This window comes from Ictalurus furcatus, chromosome 4, assembly GCF_023375685.1.
Source record: "Ictalurus furcatus strain D&B chromosome 4, Billie_1.0, whole genome shotgun sequence".
NCBI lineage: Eukaryota > Metazoa > Chordata > Actinopteri > Siluriformes > Ictaluridae > Ictalurus > Ictalurus furcatus.
In genome coordinates this window covers 30,840,933-30,862,934 of record NC_071258.1, presented here as the reverse complement: position 1 = coordinate 30,862,934, position 22,002 = coordinate 30,840,933, and the positions used below count along the sequence as shown (strand labels likewise).

Here is a 22,002-nt window from a genome sequence, read left to right as displayed (position 1 = left end):
AAAAAAAAAAGCTCAAACAAAATAGTAGGAATCAAAACAGCAGCTCCATAATGGTGCAATTAAATCCCAGAGCAGCAGAGGTGATTATATTTTAAAAGTTACGAGGAAAAAATGGTTTCTTAATGGTTCTTTGAATATTTAAGGTTTTTGAGCTTCATGAAGAGGTTTCAGATGGAACACTTTTTAATGGGGAAACACAAAAATTCCCCCTCTGACAATGACAACGGATTATCCTTGTTTGATGCGCGTTTTGGCGGCCAGCGGTTAAGACGCTGGACTACTGCTCGGAAGGTCGTGAGTTCAAATCCCAGGACTGTCAAGCTGCCACTGCTGGGCCCTTGAGCAAGGCCTTTAACCCTCAAATGCTCAGTTGTATAAATGAGAAAAATGTAAGTCGCTCTGGATAAGGGCGTCTGAGGAAAATTGTCATAAATGTAAAATAAATGTAAAATGATGCTTCCTGCTCGTGTATTGACCCATGCTACGGTCTATGGTGATGATTCTTGGATGGTTCACAATAAAACACATGCAGAGCATATGCACTCACGCCCTGCTTTCACTCACTGCATGTTACGAAAATCTACAAAGCATTCTTTCTATGTAGGACTCTTTAAGGGGAAAACCAATTATCATAAAATGCAGCGTCAATAAGAAAGCCTTAATGACAAATCAGAGTGTGCATCTTATCCTATCCTTCATTCTTTTGGAACAAGCAGTTAGCTCGCAGAGGTAAGAGAGACTGAGCATGAGTTAGGAAATAGGTGGACAAATGAGAATATTTGAGGGAGAGCTGACATCTTCCTGTTCCACTGCTGAGGCTGAGAAGGCCTCACTGTGCCAAGGAGAAAACATGGTGAGCTGTGCCAAGTTTTTTCACATCTGGGAGTGAGCTCTTGATACCTCCTCCCCCTCCCACCGCCCACCTCGACCTCATGGATATAAACATCTGGTGCTCAAACTGCACATTGAAACACGATTCCCCAACTGGGCCAGTCGCCCAATGCAGGGATGAGCGTTTCTACTACATACCCAAAGATGTACTATTTGCCAATAATATTCAACCGACCTGCTTGTATTTTTGATAAAAATGCTAAAAGTGGAGCAGCAGACCGGCCAAACCCGCTCTCTGTGGACAAATGTCATTAACGAATGAAATGAACTGAGTCTAGAGTGCTTCATTTTAATCAAACATGCTCATACTCAAAATCGCTGGAACATTGTAACGATAATTTTCTCCTTTTCAGATTTCGGCAAAGGAAATTCCTTATGGGTCAGATAGCTCTAATGGTTATTTCTGTCTTAATTCTGTATATTACTGCTTCGTCCTCAAATAGAGGAAGCAATTTGTGATGAAAATGAGTTTATTTCAATATAATATAATATTAGGCTTTTAGAGACGCTACGATTACATTGGGAGTGTGTTTAAATGTCTCTTCACAGGAGAAAATGAGAACAATTTTATCAGCATATTAAATGATTGGACATTAATAAAAAAATCACACTCAAAATGATTGCCTTACATTTAATAGGCCTAATATATTCCAAGTCCTGCACTACTGAGTTAAAGTAGAATTCTGTAATAGTAATAGAATGTAAGAATGAATGTGGCATCTTTAATAATAACAATACAGAGATGCGGAATATTTCCACCAGAATGTCAGAGTGTAAAGTCTGTCCTAAACTATATGGTGAAAGTCTTTTAAAACTAGCGTTGCATTGAATTTCGAATGCACCACGGGTACTTATCATGCCTCGCAATTAGATTTGCATACATAGACCATAGTTTTACCGTAGTAGTCTTTAGTTTTACCTCCTGCAGGTAACAATGTCAGTGATCTTGACAGTAAGGTATATAGCATTCCACCAAGAATGGGCGTCAGTCCTTTATATACACTCTTATTTACACACACAGATAATTTAGTAGTCAATCCACCATGTTTTTGGGAGGTGTGTGAAACCCAGACTGACACAGGGAGAACAGGTGACGTTCCACCCAGATGGTAACGTGAGCTCAGGATCGAACCAAGGACCCTGATAGGTAAATCATACCTATACAGGTATGTTTGTCATCCATCCATCTTCTATACCGCTTTATCCTTTTCAGGGTCACGTGGGAAACCTGGAGCCTATCCCAGGGAGCATCGGGCACGAGGCGGGGTTACACCCTGGACAGGGCACAATCACATACACATTCACACACACATTCATACACTACGGACTTTAGACACGCCAATCAGCCTACATGCATGTCTTTGGACTAGGGGAGGAAAGTGGAGTACCCGGAGGAAACCCCCGCAGCACGGGGAGAACATGCAAACTCCGCACACACAGGGCCACGGTGGGAATCGAACCCCCAACACTGGAGGTGTGAAGGCGAACGAGCTAACCACTAAGCCACCGTGCGCCTAGGTATGTTTGTCAAATTAGTCATATTTCAACAAAAAAACAAAAAAACACACAACTAAATCTAAACTAAAGTAAAATGGTGTTCTCAAACTACTATTCTGTGGTATGAGATGATATGTACTAGTTTGGGTTTGCTGTATCAATGGGACTCGTGCAACACATTACTGGAAATTCATCAACAAATAGACGCGAACCAACTTCACACTTCTTCTGTATTTAAAAAGAAAATAAAAAAAACAAACAAACGCTACATTAATATTAAATGTTTTCTTACTTGCCACCATGCCACACACACACATATATATATATATATATATATATATATATATATATGACTTTACATTTATTTTTTTCACCATGACATATTTAGCTTTCAAGGAAATAAAACAAGTTAAAGAGGTGAATTTTATGCCACTTCATGGTGGATGTACTATAGCACCTACTACCAGGAAGTAGGTCTAAGTTAAAGCTATGACTAAAACCTCAGTTGAAACTGTTACTTGGTGTGAGCTTTTCATTTGTTTAGAACTTGAACATAATTTGAGCATCTACAGTATGTTCACACTAGGCCATGGGCCTAAAACTTTCATTTTAAGCATTGTTGTTTGAATACACACCCATCTCTCCAGGGTTTCCCTCCAACAGTTTGCAGCGGTTTTCACTGCGTTTCTATGCAACTAAAAGCTTTCGCAAGGTTGTGTTTCTAACACTCTCTGTTGCTCCGCAGATGTTGTGTTTCGTGTTTTGCTGTCCTTAGTGAATTAGCTGAGATGTTGATGAATTGCAGTAGAAGTGTCATCATCATTCAAAACCGCTTCTGCGAGCACATCCGACTGCTTAATTCTGATCGGAAAAAAATAACTGAATAATGAAATGGCAATAATTGGCGAATTAGAGAGAATCTGGGTTTATCTTTTGTTTGCTTTGGTCTGCTTGATGAAACACTCCAAACGCTGGGTTCATACTCAGTGTACTGAATGCAAGTATACTTAGTAGTATACTGAATTTTTCATTTTAGATTTAGGTTTGAATGCAGGTATGAACACAAACATTATTTTTTACATAAAAATCCCAGTATTGTTTAAGCATTGTTATGTTGAAAGAGTTAATAGGCTGAATTATTATTATTATTATTATTATTTTAAAATGGTCTCATTCCACAGCTCCAGTGGAGATCTACTAAAAAACACAGTGGCTAATGATCTGAATCACTTTTCTTATCAGTTCATCAAGTCACACATGGATTCACTCTATATAAAGCAGGCTTTTAAGTCCTCACTGTTTGGTCTGTGAGCTCTCTCCATCTCCGGAACGAGTAGACTCTGAAACATAATTAATTCCTCTATTCTCTTGCTCTCTGTGATGTTTTGTTTTAATCTATTTGATCACCAACCACTGTATCATTTCCTTATCAGCTATTTCAATTATAATCCTTGGCTCAGCTCAGACTCATACTGACTGCTACTCTGCAACCTCAACTGTCCTCCAGGCTCCTCTCTCTCTCTGTGTGTGTCTCTTCGTTTCTGTCTCCGTCTCCTAAGTAGGGCCAACGTTAATAGTATGCAATTGATTAGCAAACAGATGAAGGCTATTCGCTGTTTAAACTGTGTCTGGCTCAGGCGACTGCTTTAAGACTACATGGGAAGTCTGGCTTCCTGTAAAATTTCATTACAACGCGGCGATGTCTTAAATGTCTTTTTTATTCACCACTCTTGGTTAAATTCAATATTGTAGTTAATCAAACTGTCAAACTGCAACATCGCTCTGAATTTCAGTATTTCGACACAGCACTGATAACAATCCACAGAGAAGAAGCACTTCTTCTCTGGGCTATTATGGTGGATTCATGTACACTGTGTTTTAATGGGAGACATGATTAACACTCATTGGACAATAGGTGTTTAATGTCATTGTGGGTGCACGTAGACTGTAAATTCACACTGTGGCAGTCATTTCTGTCGCTTACACAGATTTGGTTTGAACAAAAGTGTTAAGACTTTTCTGTTTGGTATTTGGAGGAAACATGGCATGAAGTCAGTAGAGCCTCACAATCACCAATGCATTGCTCAAGAGATTGTTAAGAGATTTTAGATTTCAGCTTCCTATGTAATATCACAATTAGCCACCACTGGGTAGAACTCAATCTCGCAGTATAGGCTTGTGAGATCGTATGTAATACGCTATTGTCTTAAATGTCTATTACAACCAGTGAAATCTGGTTACCGCGACCTGATTAACGTATAAGCGGTTGAGGATGGATGGATGGATGGATGGATGGATGGAAATCTGGTTAGGAATTGTATGTAGCTGCTAATTGCTAGCATTAGAATTTAGTCAGTGGGTTTCTTTTTTTTTTTTGCTCAATATTCCATTACCAAGGTCCATACTGAAGTTGGGACTGTAAATTAACCTAACGAGTTATTAGCTGTAACTAAGCTCATTATAAAATTTCAATAAAATTAGATCTAAACGATGTGTGTGTGCTTTGTGTTGAACAGCGGCACAGATATTTTTGTATAGTGAAGTAGACCTGTAAACACCTTGAGTCATTTTTTCTTTTTTTCAATTAAAATATCCGTTCATATTTTGCTAGTGAAGACATTCAGGGCATTGAATGTTTGGCTACATTGCCAAAAGAAGCTACGTTTAGAGAAATTTAGCTAAGAAGCTTGTTGCTCTGCTTCAAAATCAGACAGCAGGTTAATATGTTTTGTATAGGATGCAGACACTGCATTTTCCCACAGACGTTTCAATTGTCTGACTTCAATATAACCATTACAGTAGTTATATTATCGTCAATCGTCAATCGTCATCGACCATGTGGTGTAATGGGATCAGTTGATTTTCTCTTGGTTGTTTACTCTGAGGAAAGGCCGCATTCCTCACTGTTCTACGTCAATTCATTATGAAGACTCTGAGTAGCTACATGAACTGAAATGACACCTGTGCTGCACTGAAGAGTTTACTTAGATGAAATGAGCACAATAAATCAGCCTGATGTGTGTAGTAGGATAGAGGGCTATAGCCAGGGTATCCAGCTATAAAGAGAATTATTATAGCTGGATATGGTGGAGTCCTTGCTTGCACTCTGATCACAAGGTGCATGCTTTTAAACCCTTGCAGGATGAGCATATGGTATCTAATACTCTGTTCTCTCTCTCTGTCAAGCTCTGTGTGTACTCCTATTGCCTGATGTGTTGCCAGCACCTGGTCCAGTTCTCTCACCCTCCAGATCTGCCTGATTCATTCTGATCCTGAGCGTTCTACACTCATGACTCACTTTCTGCTGCTGTGGAATGGGATACCCTAAAGATTCACACTTCCGGAAAAAAAACTAAAACAGCCTCACATCTCTTTAGTGGATCATTTCAGCTGGATACTATAGGATTTGTACCTCTCATATACAGGAAGGTGTCTCATGGAGTTTTTCCTTGTCCGTGTCACTTTTTACTCGCTTATTAGGAATCTTAATCTGCATTTCCGGTATATAAAGCTGCTTTGTTGAATGAATTCGTTAATTTAGCTAGAAGTTAGTGGGCAGAAAAAAAAGCTTTCCAGTCCTTTTCTTCTTGGAAAACAATTTGCACAGTAATGACTGACACCGTGTAGCTTGTCCTTCTCTCCATGAGTACTTGAGGAGCTAAAACTCCACTCCAGTACCTGATTAAAGTACCTGTGACTGTTTGGAAGAAGGACATGAACAAGCCGGAGGAGCTTCCGGAAAATAAAAACGGGTCATCCAGGCTGTTAGAGGCCAAATTAGCATTCTCACACAAATACAAGGATAATCAAACAAATACAGGGAGCACTCTCCCAGGCTGTGTCATTATTGGCTGCTAAATAGCTGTTCATTATCGTGCACTGAGCCCTAGTGTGTGTGTGTGTGTGTGTGTGTGTGTGTGTGTAGGTTTGGCAGCTGCCCTGAGAAACATACGATAAGATCATTTTCCCACTGAAGGCCAGCTCAGCCTTATCGCCACATCATTACTGACACAAGAACATCACGTGAAGTCTTTCCATCACATTCCCACATCCTTCACACATGCCTGCTTGATGATATATTTATTTATTCACTCATTGAATTATTTACAGTGGTTAACAGTGTTGCATCCTGAATCTAATTATAGGTTCGCGCACGCCGCGTTTACCCACAAATGAAGCGAGCTGATGAACTGCACGAGGACAGGCGATGCACACTAGGGACCCAGGGAGGTCGTGTTTCGAGGATTTGGCTGTTACATATTCAGACGGATTCATTTTTTTCCTTCCCTGCTTACGAAGACTTAGAACAGGACTCAGGCGGGGTTCCGAGAGGGTTTGTTTTCCACTCCTGTGCTCGGTAAGGAGTGAAGGATGGAAGCGAAGAAGCAGACGAAGTGAAGAAACGGCCAAAGGGAAACATAGAAGTACGGCTTCAAAGGTTTTGTGTGGTTTCCCAGTCAGCCGATGGATGGCTGGGAAGAACACAAGAGTGACTCGGTGTCTGTGTTGTGTTGTGCAATATGGAAATGAACACTGAGTCGGAGAGAAAGAGAGAGGTCTGAGAAGGAAAGTATCGCTTCTATAATAAAAGTGAATTTCTGCTCTTTTTTTAGCACAGATTATTATTGGTTTGGCACAACAAGTATTCAGTGGAAACTTTATATATATTTTTTTAAATAATAAAAACCTTGCATTTGTTTCCAACACCTGCCAAGCTGTTACTTTCTACAGTATAACTGTACACGATTTAATATCTCATTTCACTCTCAAGGCTACTGATCAGAAGGTCAGGGGTTCAAGCCCCAGCACTGCAAGGCTCTGGGTTACTGATCGGAAGGTCGGGGGTTCAGACCCCGGCACTGCCAGGTTCTTGGTTACTGATCGGAAGGTTGGGGGTTCAGACCCCGGCACTGCCAGGTTCTTGGTTACTGATCGGAAGGTCGGGGGTTCAGACCCCGGCACTGCCAGGTTCTTGGTTACTGATCGGAAGGTCGGGGGTTCAGACCCCGGCACTGCCAGGTTCTTGGTTACTGATCGGAAGGTCGGGGGTTCAGACCCCGGCACTGCCAGGTTCTTGGTTACTGATCGGAAGGTCAGGGGTTCAGACCCCGGCACTGCCAGGTTCTGGGTTACTGATCGGAAGGTCAGGGGTTCAGACCCCGGCACTGCCAGGTTCTTGGTTACTGATCGGAAGGTCGGGGGTTCAGACCCCGGCACTGCCAGGCTGCCACTGTTGAGCAAGGCCCTTAACCCTCTCTGCTCCACAGGCATTGTATCATGGCTGACCCTGTGCTCTGACCCCAACCCCCTAACATGCTGGGATACGCGAAATAAAAGCATTTCACTGTGTGTATATGTGACCAATAAAGACTCATTATATTTGTTTACAGGACTTTTAGAATTACTTGCTCCAGGTCCTTACACCGTGCTTTATTCTATATAGAAAGGATTCCAGGTGGGTGACCAATTAAAGGAAAAAAAATACAAAAATAGTGTCTTACTGTGCACTCATTCCTCCTGGGAAGTTCGTATGTACGATTTGGGAAGTTGTAATTAAGACGTCAGGTGCGTTCGAGTCGCTTTGGTCGGAGCGAGATGGCAGTGTACCTTGTCTGAATTAACTACAAAAAAATACAGCAAGTTTTTTTTTTAACTCTACTCTACTTCTAGAAAATGATTACAAACATAACAAAGATAAAAATGATAACAAAGAATGCGCATCAGGTGTGTTTTGCTTTTTTATGTTTTTAATCAATTTATGAAGCCACTGTAAACTATATCGTTACATGTTATGTCGGAATTGTACAATGCTATCGTATTTTATACAGGCAATTCGTTTTCAACAAATTTACCTTCAACTCCAGAAGTTTCATCCACTGACTCCACCATGTTTTCCTACTGACACGCCCCAACTCAAAGAAAATCCAGAATTTCTCACTTGTAATTACGACTTTGTGGTGGCGTTTATGTGTCAGTTCAACACGTAAATACGATCTTTCCGACATGACTTAAATGCACCATTAATCAGGTCTTGGACTACCGCAACTGTACTGGAACTATGAACACCATTCTTCCCTCAGTTGGTGTTTTGATGATGGTGGTGGAAAGTGCTGTCTCGCCAAAATCTCCACTAACACGTCACTTCAAAATCTCCCATTCAGATTTGTACTTTGGTTAGGTTTACTATGGTTACTGTGAAGGCCATAGTATATGAGTTACATCATTTTCCTCCTCAACAAACCATTCAGTGAGCCCTTGTACCCTGGGAATGGGGGTGGAAGAGACCACCTGGAAGAGACCTCCTGGAAGAGACCATCAAATAAAACAGTTTCATCATAAGGTAAAGGTAATAGAAGTACTTTGATTTGCATTGATTTGCAGTAATGATTCTGTCTAAGGACACAGTTGGACCCAAACCATGGCAGCATAAATAAACGGCCCCCACAGCATAACAGAGCCACTGGTACTTTAGAAGAAAACAGTAGTTCCCTTTCCATCCTCTTATTTTCTGTCTCTCTTCTAGTTAATACTGAAAAACTGAAAAGTGAATACTCCTCTGTCCTGAAGATGTTCCCATGTCAGAAATCTTAAAACTAAAAACTTGACCTCTACCATGTACAAAGAGAGACTGGAGACTCCTTCCAAAAATGCTAAATAAACACTTCCTCAGAGAAAACATAACCGTATCAACAATTACACGTTTTAATCTATTTATATGGAGTGTCTGTGAATAAGCTGTTACTATAGAAATGATCATGTGTTCGAAAGTGTGGATTCATTTAATCCTGTGATTCGAATTTCAGCTGGAATGACTGTATAAGTATAGAAAGTTCATGAATGCTTTTTGACCAATCAGAATAGAGAATTCGACAGTTCTGTGGTATAAAAGTACGGTACATGTAGTAGATACAGAAATCCTTAAAGGCCATATAGAAGTGATGGTTCAGTAGCGTATCATTCACATTTAGAGTTCATCCAGTATGCAGTGATCTTTTACTGCAGCTGCATTCAGTTCCTCTCACTCTCAGCAGGAACTGTGTGTGTGTGTGTGTGTGTGTGTGTGTGTGTGTGTGTGTGTAACAGTTTTACTGAGGCTCTCTGCACTGCGTAAGATAGAACAGTCGACTGCACACTCCAACCTGCTGAGTCTAAACATGCTGGATATTTCTGTCTTTTTTCAGTTTTTTCATTTAAACAGTTTCAACTAAACATCTAAGTCTAGACAACTTGATAGGTAATACAAAAATATCTCCAGAAACTCCTCTGAGAATGCCATCCAGAATTATTGGCACCCTTCATAAAAATGAGCAAACCCCCCATAATTGTGAAGGTCATCAACCATGTATCTGTCTAGCGGTTAAGCCGTTGGACTACCGATCAAAAGGCTGTCATATTAAATTCCAGCCCTGCCAAGCTGCCACTGCTCGAGCAAGGCCCTTAACCCTCAACTTCTCAGTTGTATAAATGAGATAAATGTAAGTTGCTCTGGATACGGGTGTCCACCAAAATGCAGTAAATGAAACTCTATCTCTGTTGGTTTGAAAATTCTTTGTTGTTCCCCATGATACTGGATGACAAAGTGATTGTAGTGATGTAAGTAACCTCGTATTTATACCTCAGGACATGCTTAAACGGTGACAAACAGGGTTACTGAACTGAAAGCAAGAATGACAATTAGTTAAGATTTATTACTAAATTGATTTAGGGATGCCAAGACTTTTGGCACATAATGTATATTCTTAAGAGAAAGCAGTTCTAAGGTGCAAAGTTGAATTATAGTGTGCAATACGTTTGCATCGTATGCAAAACGTACTCCAACTCACCTATAACAGCCTGTAGCCTGAAACATTTTAAAGACCAGATGTCTAAAAATGTAACAGATTAAAAATGAAAGCGAACAGAGGACGGCTGTTTGTTTCTGTTGGCTGATTATGAGCCAGACAAACCGATTGCACACACGCTATTGATTCCCGTACAGGAAGGAAGTTTTTTTTTATTGTTATTCCCAAGGTGAAAAAAAAAAATATGGAGAAAATGATGGAATCCAGATTGATCCAGACAGCTGAAGAATTTATTCCAGTGAGGAAACCAGTGAAAGGAAAGTGATATGAATTTATTTCTGTACTGCTCTCTCTCTCTCTCTCTCTCTCTCTCTCTCTCTCTCTCTCTGTGTGTGTGTGTGTGTGTGTGCAAATGTCTGTAAATGTATCAGAAAACAGATATTGTGAAAGAGGCCGTGTTGGGAGCAGACATAATAAAATCAGTGATGTCCAGCTTGGATGGTTATTGATCTCAAGTCAATTTGATTATCTCACACAAATGTTTTTTTTTTGTTTTTTTTTCTTCCAGTTTCTTCCTCAAGCCAAACTAAAGCAAGATAAATGTAGAAAAAGATAACAGATACAAAAAGAATTATATAGAGATGCTGTCTGTCTTACGAAGCAGGCTTTAGGCTGTTAAAATGAAACCCTGGTGCGTTTATGCTCTCGGTGTGGTTCATTTGTCCAGCAGAGAACATATCAATCGTTCAGTTTTATCTTCAGTATCTGCTTTATCTTGCTTAGGGTCGTGGTCGATCCGGACCATATCCCAGGAACACTGGGTGTGAGGCAGGAACACATCCTGGTATTCACTACGACACACTCATTCACAGTTGGGGGCAATTTAGATTAGATAATCCATCCACTGGCATGTTTATGTGAGGTGGGAGGAAACCGGAGAACCCAGAGTGATCCCAGAAGTACGAGAAAAACGTGAAGCTCCACATACTATGTATGTAACTAGGACTCTGGAGAATGTGGTCAATGTCAGTATTCAAGAGAACTCAAAGGGTACTTTAACTTATATTAATCAGTTTGCAGGTTCAAAATCTGAGTGAAGTTGATACTTGTTTCATTTACGATTTGGTTTTGTTTCACACTGCACATTTTTTATTTATTTATTTTTTTTTAAAAAAGCAAAACCCCCAAAAAAGAACAAAACAAAAAGTTGCCAGATGGGCACGTAGGACTGAAAATGTCCTCGTAAAACTCTCGTAAAAGAAAACACAAACCTTTGGCAAGTGTGTATGTGTGTAGAAATCATCGAAGCAGGGAGAACATGAAGCTGGAGCTAAATAAAGTATTAGATAATTATATAAATGACTAGTTTAAAACATTTTGTCGATCAAATCCAGCATTTTATCTTTGTTTTCAGTTCAAATACCCAGAACACATAGCATTTCTGCAGCACTACAGCTCTGTCCTTTGGCTCAATTTAGCAGCTCATATCCTGTAGAAAAATGCTTCCTGCTAACTATAATACATAACATGTTTGATTCACTTCCTGTATTTGTGTCAATTCAGAGACGGACCTCTAGAATTCGCTTGGAGCAGGACCAAGAACACTTTGCTCAAGCAACTCAGATCAATTGTTTTGGTCCTCACTTGAGAGTGATTGATATTTTCTCACCTGTACAAATAAATCACACCGAGGAGAAAAACACACCAGGGTTCGATTCAAACTGACTAAATTCTGCGACGTGGCACCCAAAGGGCAGATTGATTATTTAGCACTACTCGAGTCTTCTCCATGCTCAGTCTATTTCTATATGACTATGGTTTGTTTTTATCTTTTATTTCCACAGCAGCATTTCTAGCCAACTAAGACAATACAGTAACGCTTATGATGTTTTCAGTCCCATGCCACATCGGACAGTGAAAGTTATTGCTTTTTTTTATTATTACAGTTGAGGGAAATAAGTATTGAATGCGTTAACATTTAGTTCCGTAAATATATTTCCAATGAGGCTATTCACATGAAATTTTCACCAGACATCAGTATTAACTCAAGAAATCCGTACCTATAAAGAAATCCAAACATTAAAGTCCATAAATGAAGTTATGTGTAATGAAGAGGAATGACACAGGAAAAAAGTACTGAACACACTAACTAAAATGTATTTAATACTTAGTAGAGAAGCCTTTGTTTGTAATGACGGCTTCAAGACGCTTCCTGTATGAAGAAATTAATGGGCCGCAGTATTCAGATGTGATTTTGGCCCGTTCTTCTAAACATATTGTCTTTAAATCTTGTTCAATTGGATTCGAGTCAGGTGATTGACTGGGCCATACTAACACCTTAATTTATTTTCTCTGAAACCAGTTGTTTCGTTTGCTGTATGATTTGGATCGCTGTCCTGCTGGAAGGTCCACCGATGTCTCATCTTCATCATCCTGGTGGATGGCAGCAGATTCTTCTCAAGAATCTCCAGGTAAAGGGCTCCATTCATCGTTCTTTCAATTATATGAAGTCTGCCAGTACCATGCGATGAAAAACAGCCCCACGCCATGATGCTTCCACCTCCAAACTTCACTGTTGGTATAGTGTTTTTAGGGTGATGTGCAGTGCCATTTCTTCTCCAAACATGGTGTGTAGTATGACAGCCAAAAAGTTCAATTTTGCTCTCATCTGACCAGATTACACTCTCCCAGTATCTCATAGGCTCGTTCAAATGAGTTGTAGCAAACTTTAAACGAGCTTCGACATGCCTTTTCTTTAGTAATGGAGTTTTGTGGGGTGAGCGTGAGCAGTGGAGTGCATTCTCTGTTGTTTTTCCTGTGACGATGTCACTTGCTGCCTCCAAGTGTTTCTGGAGCTCTTTCCGAGTGGTTCTTGGATCTTGGGCTACTCTTCTGACTATTCTTCTGACTTCCTGGTCAAAACCTGTGCGTGGCCGGTTGATGACGGTGTGATGTCGCTTCCACTTGCAGATAATGGCCCCAATGGTCCTTACTGGAGGATTCAGAAGTTTTGAAATAGGTCTATATGTTTTGCAACAATAAGGTTGCGAAGGTCTTGGGAGAGCTCTTTGCTTTTAGCCATCATGAGATGTTTCTTGTGTGACACCTTGGTAACAAAAAGCATTTTTATAGACCATCAATTTACTAACCCAGCTGATATTAATTTGCACAGATAGGGAGTATAATTACTTATGGATTTCAGCTGGTTCCTTGCCTTGAAGAACTGCTTTTTCTTAGCGTGTTCAATACTTTTTTTCCTGTGTCATTCCACTTTATTACACATAACTTTATTTATATACTGTTGAATTCTTTATATTTCTGGATTTCTTGAGTTCATACTGATGTCTGGTGAAAATTTCATGTGAATAGCCTCATTGGAAATATATTTACTGAAACAAAAATGTATGCGTTCTGTACTTATTTCCCCCCACTGTATATGCAGTTTGACATCAAAGCAAACCAAAGAGCAAATGAACCAAACGTATTAATTTTACTCTTGAAAAGGGATTTAAAGTCTACAGATTATTTCTTCTTTCTCAGAATAGAACACGTTGAATGTATTCATAAGCTAACACAAACCAGATCCTGACGTCCCTTGATGTGCTCATAACAGTCTTTGCAAAAACACAGCATGCCAGAGTACAGAAACATTTTCACATTCAGTAGATATCCATAAGGCATTGTACACACACATACACACACTGATATTGTACACACTCCAGCGCACTGATGAAAACACACTTTTTTGTGCTTTTTTTTTTTCTGTTCACAAGCACAAACTTGCTCAAAGGACACGGTTGGCTATGAATCAATCATTTCTCCTCTCCTCTCAACTTTGCTCCTCTCCGCCACAGTAAACAGATTGATTGGCCCAGGTCTTGCTGACTCACACATTTGTTGCATTAGATGGGGAGGGGGCACATTTTCCAAACCAGTATTTGTGGCCCCATCCTTCATCCAGAACAAGGTTATCACATACAGTTCCCCAGTGGATATGTTCAGGGATTGGGACAAAAAAACAAAACAAAAAAAAAAAACAGAGAGCGAGAGACCAAGGAAATGTGTGTGTTAGAGCTCTGAGGTGCCAAACTGATGACCAACCAAGGAACAATGCAGAAGATATCTTGGAAAAAGCTTATGTCCCAAATATTATGTCAAGTCTACTACTGTACTAAATAATATGTAAAAATTTTCTACCACTATAGTAAATAATATTAAATTCCCTACTAGTCTACTAATTAATATGTGCAATTTCCTTTTACTGGACTAAACGTTGTGAAATTTCCTACTCGTATACTAACTTAATGTAAAATTACTTAATGTAAAACTACTTTCATAAACAATGTCAGTATGATAAATAACGTGAAATTTCCTACCAGTGTACTAAATAATATGTTCAATTTCCTACAGTTTTACTAAATAATGTCAAAGGTCTTACTACTTAAGCAAATATGTTACGTTTCCTACTAATGTATTTAACACTATCAATTTTCTTTCTACTTCTATAACTACTACTACATAATATGATACATTTCATGCTATAGCAAAGAATGTAAACTTTCTTCTTATTACTGTACTAAATATGTTACATTTCCGACTAATGTACTAAATAATATGTGAAATTGCTTACTACTGTACTAAAGAGTATGTAAAACTTTATGCTATTGTACTAAATATGTTACATTTCCTAATATTGTACTACATAATTTTTAATTTCCTATTAACATACTAAATATTTTAAATGTTCTAATATTTTACTCCGTAATGTCATTTTCTACTACTGTACTATGTAAATTACCGATTACTATATTAAATAATGTCAAGTTCCCTTTTATTGTACTAAATATGTCACGTCCTACTACTGTACTAAATAATATGTGAAATTTCCCACTTTCATCTTACAATTTTCGAATAGGAAACACATTTCTGATTGCTGTACTAAATAATATATCAAATGTCCTCCTATTGTTTCAAATAATTCCAAATTTCCTACTATAATACTAAATACTATGTTGACTTTCCTACTGCTATACTAAATATGTAACACTTACTACTATTATGCTAAATAATATGTGAAATTTCCTACTATTGTTCAGAACTGTCAGAGCTGCTGTTATAGAAAATTACTCAACACCTTCTGACCAGATTTGAGAACTTAACAGTGCTCTTTTGACACGATCATATCAATCTGCAAACATAATTAGCAACCCTATAATACGTTTACTAGGAAACCTTCAATATCCCCCACTAAGACTTTCACTGAGATGATAACACACTTTATTTCCATCTGACTGCCATGGCAGATCAGAACCATACAATATATGGCTTGCAGTATACAATATTTGGCTTTAACATCGTTACTGGATAAGCACAAACCGAATTCGATGTCCAAAATCCAGGCTTTGTCATTCAAATTTAGATGATTTGCTTTATCTCCGAGAGGTTTTACTTGGTTATATTTTTTTTCTAAATTCGGCATGCGGTACAATGTGTTTGACTGGTATGAGTATGGTAATTGGCAACCCTGGTACAGTAAGAGCAGTCCAGTGCTGAGACCCTGTAAAAGGATAAATCACCAGTAAACCTCAATCATGTTTGCCCTTCTTTCTAAACCACACAGTGGCACAAAAGAATCTCTGTAATGAGTTTTCCTTATGACCAATCAGCTAGCAGCATGGCAGACAATAGCAGGCTCAAAAACAAAGTAAACACTTGAGCAGGAAAAAAAAAAAAAAAAAGACAAGCACCACATAGGCTTTGCATTCTAGGATACACTTGTCACACGCTCCATGCGTGCTTATGCATTCAAACGATAATGCGCCGTGTGTTAAATCGAAATGCTGGCCTGCTGGACAGGACGGGTTAAACGCTTTTCTGTCCAGCTCTTTAATGCTGTGAGTGGAATCAATAGAAGACGTGGAAATGAATAAAATACACATCTGGGAAAAAGAGTGCACAGTTAGCATGATTCATCTACTGCCCTCAACAGCTGCTTGACGTGCAATGTGATGAAGATATTATCTCACAGGCTGTGCTTGAGATAAGATTTGATCATGTATCGAAACAGTGAAAGGCAATTCCCATGTCAACCATTTTGGTCTTCTCGAGACCTAATTTGCGCCGTTGTGACCTCGTGCCAGTTTTGACAATTTAAACTGTTGAACATCATTAGAATTTCTTCTGAATAACGAAACATTTCATTGTAACATAAAAATTAGCATCAAATGTGTGTGTTAAAAGCTAGCAGAGGGCAAAACTCCGTACTGTCTGGATATCCAGAGCACCGGTAAAATCTAGCCGAAAATTCTAGATTGACCTCTCTCTCCATCTTTCGTGCTGTTGTTTTCCTGCTATCGACTTGCTTTATCGGTCTTCTCTAGTGTTGTTAGATCTTCCGAAAAGAGGCGTAAAATGAGCACTCATTAGCAAGATGAAACTCCACAGGACAGAAGCGGCGCACATAGACGTGAGCTGAACGCTCGATACGCTCGCTCGAACAAAGAGAATGAGGTCATTGTGGATCGTGCGACATAATTCAGAAAAGCTTTGCTACTTTAATGCTACGACTTTATAAGTAGCTGTTAAAAGGATCTACCCCTATCCAACTGAGATCACACACACACGCACACACATACATACATACATTTTCAAGTTGCCTGAGTCTTGTTCTCGCTTGACCGTGATGGACATGCTCACAGGTGTGGCTAGCAGAGGCACTTTTATTTATCCTGTCACCGTGCCCTTCAGGTGACCTGGAAGAGGAAACATTCCAGTCCGAGGCCTATTCCTGTCATAAGCAACAGAGCTGAATTCTGCGTATTGATCCAGATCACTTGAACTGAGACATGATATATATCGTCCTCTGGGGCATTGAGGGATGGTGAGAGCAGCTGGGAGGAGCAAAAGACAGAGACTAATTACACTGAGCTTTTCTGTGTAATGTATGGATTCGATTCGTTTTCCTACTTCCACAAACAAGCAGACAAACACAGGCATACTAAAAAGGAAGATGATCCTTGTTTAATTAATTAACATAAGACATACTGTATCGTATTTAATACTCTGTTAATGTTGTGGAACAGCAGTGAAATTATATAGCTTAACAATTTTAACATTGCCTTTAAGCACCGCGAATGGAAAAACATTAAGCATAGTGTTTATGATGACAATACATTTCAAAAGTATCCTAAAACAAAGTAGAATCGCGCGTGATTATATCCCTGTATATAGATTTCATCGTGGTTTATTCTTTTTTTTTGGTCTGATCTGATACAGCAATAATAAACGTGAATCGAACAATATGATACACCAACCCACATATACACAATGCACAGTATATGAGATATCTCAGTATGTGAGATGTGCTGTGCTGCCTTTCAAACTTACCTGTGTGCAGTTAACGAGGCCCTGCTCACTCAGAATGGCACGTTGTCCATTCATTAGCTTGCAGACAAGAGCAGGAAGATAAGCCGCAGCATTTTGAGACAGGCAGCTCTGCTCTCTAATCCCTTCTGAGCAACTCTAAGCCTGTCGTTATCGGGAAGCTCGCTCCTTTTAATTGCGCCTGCCTTAAACGCATTAGCCTGCCACCCTCGTGTGCTCCTTGTCCTCAGGATGACACCGCTGTGAGTCAGCCACTGGCATACGAAGTGCCATAATTGATGTCGATCTAATTTAATTGGGCCCGAGGACTTGTTTTATAGTCCTGTCCCCGAACTTTGCGTGCAGTGTAAACAATCAACGGCAAAAAGGGAATTATATCAGCCTAGAGGGGATCGGAGTCACATAGGCTTGCCTCTCTGATTCTCGCTCACTCTGTACTACTCTAACATTTGGTTTCTTTGTCAGACAAAACAGCATTCAAGGAGCTGAGAAAGATGTGAAAGCACTTCCCTGTACAGGGAAGCTGTTTTTCTGGGGTGCGAATCAGAGCAGTAGGTAAAGCCGCTCTCTGAAGCATGGCAAGGTCTCGCTGTGGCATGAATAAATAAGTCAGGATGTAGTAAATGCGCTGAGCTGAATTTTTTCAGCAGCATCCAAATCCACTTTGGGTCAGACACTTCAAGATGGGAAAATACAGAAGTCCATGGACGGCAACTGAAATGTTAAACTATTTCAAATTGAACCAGACATTTCCCACACTCGCCAAGGCGTGAAGCTCAGGAAATGAGATTCTGCCTTCAACAAAACATCCACAGCATCTCCATTGCTTCAGGACCAACAGGATATGATGATGAGTTCTTTATCCTGGTCAGGGATAATCATGGTAGACCTGGAGTCTAACCCAGGAACACTGGGTTTCATGAATACACCCTGGATGGGACGCCAGTCCATTGGACCCCACATTCACACAGTCATTCATAGGTTAGGGCATTTCAGCATAGCCAGTACACCTACTGACATATTTTTGGAAGGTGGAAGGAAACCAGAGAACTCAGAGGAAACCTACAGTAACAGGGGGAGAAAATACAAAAGTCTGAGCCCAGTAACCCTATCTCAAGATAAAAAAAAATGGAGCTGTGAGGCAACGCTACCTGTTCCACCACCATGCCGCCATTATACTCTTTTTCTTTTAAAATGGTTGTTATTATTTCAGATTTCCAAAGCCTTACATGTTCCACAATGTAACACTCTTGAACATCCATGTTAAATGTATCCTAACAAAATGCTTGAGTCCCACCAGAGTGCAAAATTTTACATACCCTTGAAAGAAATGAAATAATTCATAGCGACAAGACATTCCCTGGACAGTGACCAAAATTGTATGAATTCATGCCACACAATTAAAGCAAAAAAAAGTTATACATTATCAACTGGGCCTGTGTGAAAATGTATTTGCCCCCATAGTTATTAATTCCCCAAATCTATGAAACTGCATTCATAATGGAGTTCAGCTGGAGTAGACTCAACCAGGCCTGATTACTGTTGAACTTTTTCACCAGCATGACGTTGGTTAAAAGGTCTTACCCTGTAACACACTGTGAAAAAGATGAAAGAAATTCCAAAAATGATGAGGAAGAAGGTGATTGAAATACATCAGTCTGGGAAGGGTTACAAAGCTATTTCAAAGGCTCTGGGACTCCAGAGAACCACAGTGAGAGCCGTTATCTCCAAATAGGAAAACTCAGCACAGTAGTGAACCTTCCCAACCTTCCAAAATTCCTCCAAGAGCTCAGCAACGACTCATCCAGGAAGTCACAATAGAGCCAAGGACAACATCAAAAGAACCTACAGGCCTCTCGTGCATCATTAAAGGTCAGTGTTCATGACTCCACTATCAGAAAGACACTGGGCAAAAATGGCATCCATGGAAGAGTGGTGAGGTGAAAGCCACTGCTAACCTAGAAGAACATTAAAGCTCATCTGAATTTTTCCAAAACACACCTTGATGATCTTCAAACCTTTTGGAATGTTCTGTGGATTTATGAGTCAGAAATGGAACTGTTTGGAAGACAGGGATCCCGTTACATTTGGCGTAAACCAAACACAGAATTCCACAAAAAGAACATCATACCTACGGTCAAGCATGGTGGTGGTAGGATGATGGTGTGGGGATGCATGAATTCTGAATTCAAAACATGAATTCTGCTCTCTATCATCAATCCGTAAGTATATACTTTTAGTAAATACTTTTTCACAGCACTGTAAGTATTTGCAGAGCTCTTTAAAAAGAAAATGTATCATATAAGCCAGGTGAAACTTACTGGAAAATGTCTTACTTCATAAACAAGTCTAATAGAGTAAAATAAGGCGGCCATTTCAGTAGAATGAATCAAGCTGCAAATGACATTATACCACTCACTGCATACGCACTATAACACACACACTGTACATCAGTGCTCTAATGAAAAGGAAGTCTTGCCTGATGTTCTTCATTAGATTAGCCAGAGAAGTGTAGCAAAATGAGGATCAGTGAAAATGCTTCTGCCTGAAGGTAGCGGGGATCGTGTGAGCGCAAAAGTCAGCGTGGTCACTAACCTGCTCCCCAAGTTTACTGTTTGTTCTCCCCCTGGGATACAATTCCTTGTTTTACCCAATTCGTTATTGCTATTTTATCATAATTACGTCATTTTTGTAAGTTTTCCTTTCATTCTTAGAATTTCTATTACATTCTCTTTAGTTTCTCCATTCTCTGCTTCTTCCTTTATGTATATTGGTTTTTAACTTCTTTTTAAGCTTTTTAAGCTCTTTGAGCTACAAGTATGTTTGAATGTATGAAAGTTGCTATAGTTTAAAAAGTACTGTTAATAATATTAGTAATAGTAGTATTGGGGCGGCTGTGGATCAGGTGGTAGAGCGGGTTGTCCACTAATCGTAGGGCTGGTGGTTCGATTCCCGGCCCGCATGACTCCACATGCCGAAGTGTCCTTGGGCAAGACACTGAACCCCAAGTTGCTCCTGATGGGAAGTTAGCGCCTTGCATGGCAGCTCTGCTACCATTGGTGTGTGTGTGTGTGTGTGTGTGTGTGTGTGTGTGTGAATGGGTGAATGAGACACAGTGTAAAGCGCTTTGGATAAAAGTGCTATATAAGTGCGCCATTTACCATTTAGTAGTAGCATTAGTGTATATTCTAGGACCACTCAGGAAACCTCCATCTCCCTGCTCGGACTTGTCCCCACCCCAATCTGAGGCTTGGCTCATGTTATACTTGTAACGCAAAGCACAAATATTTAACACATAAATGTTAAATGCCAGACGGAAAAGCAAGTGCCTCGACAATGCGCTAGGGAGCTTTGGAGTCCAGTTAAATATTTGAAATAATTCCCCGTTTAATTATTCTGTAAGCGTCATTTTGCAGATGTAGCACATTTCTTGTTTGCAACCCCGGGAGCAAAAGCCAGCAAATCATGCCAAGTGTGGACTCTAGCAATCTCTCCTCTCTTTTAAAACGACAGTCAGAGTGAAATGATGTGTACTGATGCATTTTCATGTGCTGTGCTTCTGAAATACAGCATTACATTAACCCTGGCATGCTAATCATTTCTTATTAGAATGGAGCCTAAGAAATTCTGGTTTTAAATCAGTACGTACCATTAAGTTGTGAATATGGAAAAAAAAACATTTTTTTTTTTAAAAATAATACACCACATTAGTCTCATCAGGAGGCTTTGAAGTGCGGTTTCTAGGTTGCTTTACTGAGACTATGGAACCAAGATCTAGGTGAGGCTACTGAGGAACACAAAGGGATGTGTTTATCGCTAATCCAAATATATGCAGCTGTACAACACAGAGTTTGTCTCCTAGGACTTGAGGCTAGAGCATTTGTGTTTCATTCATGCATGACAACAACAAAAAGAACTCGGGCTTGTTTTTCGCAATGCTTCCACGCACCAGCCCTATCAGGAGCTCGCACATTTCTGCTCTGACTTTCCAGCATCTCATCAGCCTCTGCAAATTTCCTGGTTAGAAAAAAAAAACCCAAAAAAACATGAGCGCACCATATATGCATGTAGAATGCAGCGACATGGATGATACATTAAACCGTAAATCTGCATCACGGTGGCGGAAAGTCTCAATCTTAACGACTCATAAAATTTAAAAAACAAAAAACAAAACGCAAGCCACCATCTGTTGTGGAACTGTTTCCAGAGAGCAGAGAAGGGGGAAAAATTAGAGGAGGGAGAAAAGGAGGGTGAAAGAGAGAAGCAGTTTACACTAGAGCAGTGCACAGTACTCATCCCTGATGGCTAAAGTACCTGACTGAGAGCCGTAATCTTCAATGCAAACATAAACTTCTTTCAGCGAGCGCGTGTGGCGGCTAGCAGGTTTAAAGGTTGAGGCACTCTGTTAAGCTGACGCACTGCAGCTCGGTGTAATCAGCCGTGTTGGCGG

At 39.9% G+C, this 22,002-nt stretch overlaps 1 protein-coding gene across 2 annotated transcripts in view; it reads right to left on the bottom strand.

The window, feature by feature from the left end:
* The window catches only part of clmpb (CXADR like membrane protein b), an 85,596-nt gene that overhangs the window by 52,257 nt on the left and 11,337 nt on the right, over nucleotides 1–22,002 (bottom strand). Inside the window, exon 1 of one of the 2 annotated variants that reach the window (XM_053623577.1) lies at nucleotides 17,556–18,110. The exons of the other annotated variant lie outside the window; for it this stretch is intronic. The gene's annotated coding sequence lies outside the window, so the exon portion shown is untranslated. Of the gene's footprint in view, nucleotides 1–17,555; nucleotides 18,111–22,002 lie in introns of those variants that run through there. 2 annotated transcript variants of the gene reach the window in all.